Here is a 1,694-nt window from a genome sequence, read left to right as displayed (position 1 = left end):
AAAAAAAAAGAAAAAAAAAGGGTAGGGGATTCTCTCTAAATTGACCTATCAAGATTCTTATTACAATTGGACTCAGCAAGGACGGGAGGAACCAAGGCTAAGGCCGAGTTGGGAAGAGGACTCAGAGGACCCTGATGAAGTTTGGTGAAGGAGCAAGTCTCTATCAGGTACTTGGGTTCTTGAACTGAATTGACTAGATCTGGATTCTCGTTCTTATCTTGAGCTGAATGCTCGATTTCTCTGTGCTAGTTAAGTAGGGATCATAACAATACCTGCCTCAAAAGAATACTGTGAGAAATAAGTGAGTTAGCCCTAGCTGGTTTGGCTCAGTGGATAGAGTGTCGACCTGAGAACCAAAGGGTCCCGGGTCCCATTCTGGTCAAGGGCACATACCTTGGTTACAGGCTCCTCCCCTGCCAGGCCCTATCAGGGTGCATGCAGGAGGCAACCTATTGATGTGTTTTTCTCACATTGATGTTTCTCTCTGTCTTTTTCTCTTTCTTCCACTCTCTCTAAAATATCAATGGGAAAATATCCTCGGGTGAGGATTAAAAAAACAAAACAAACAGAAGAAGACGAAGAAGAAGAAGAAGAGGAAGAAGAAGGAGGAGGAGGAGGAAAGAAATAAGTGGGTTAAATATACAAAGCACTTAGAACAAGGTCTGACACAAGGTGAGTCCTCAATAAATGTTAGTTGCTGTTGCTTCTTCTTACTATTATCATTAATGTCTTTGATCATAGAACACATTTTCAGAAGGTAAAGGAGTGAAGGTCAGTCAAAAGGCCTTATTTGAGTCTCAGAAGGGCCATTAACTTGGGTTAAGTAAAGGAACTTGCCTGACCTAGGTGAGTCTTTGGTTTTCCCATTTTTAAGTGAGACCTTTGACTTCTAATACTCATGCCCTCTTGAAGGGTTCCTGTGAGAGTCAATGAAAACAACTTTTGTAAAATGGTAAAGCTTTATTTGAGTGGAAGAGATGATAAAAGCCACCACACCTACCTACTCTTACTTCACTTCCTGACCCAGCCCATGTTCCACAGGTCTCTCAGCAACCTCTCACCAGCATCCCTTTTCCCTCAACCTCTGGCTTTGCTGGAATCTACCTCGATACTCACTTTACTAGGCCTCATTTACTGTCTCTCCTATTCCTAGCTGCTGCCCACATGCCCATCAGCCACAACCCAATCTACACATTAGGCTTCCCCGATCTCTGTCCTTTTTTTTTTTTTTGATATCTTTATTGATTTCAGAGAGGAAGGGAGAGGGAGAGAGAGATAGAAACATCAATGATGAAAGAGAAACATTGATCAGCTGCCTCCTGCTTGATCTGGGATCGAGCTCGCTGTTATGCCCAGATTTCAGGATCCCCAAGAAACCACATCAGGGAGCCAGCCAGTCCGATGCAAAAGCATAAGAGTCTTTATTCGAGCTAGCTCGGCTCCCCCACCTTGCCGACGCAGCGACAGGAAGCAGAGAGAGAGAGAACTCTGTGTGGAGAGGGGTTTTATAGGGGGTTGGAGTAAGGGGAGGAGAAAGGGCTGTGGCCTTGCCGATTGGCCAGGCGCAAGTCGGTGTCTTGTTCCTGGGTGTGGCTAGCAGAGGCTTAGACTTCCGGGAAGAAGCTCCTTGCCAAGCACATGGCCAAGGTAAGATGGAGCACTTACCCGGGGGCAAGATGGAGGGCCTAGCCCTT

Source organism: Myotis brandtii, unplaced genomic scaffold (assembly GCF_000412655.1).
Source record: "Myotis brandtii unplaced genomic scaffold, ASM41265v1 scaffold111, whole genome shotgun sequence".
NCBI classification, from domain to species: Eukaryota; Metazoa; Chordata; class Mammalia; order Chiroptera; family Vespertilionidae; genus Myotis; species Myotis brandtii.
This window is presented reverse-complemented; position numbering follows the sequence as displayed.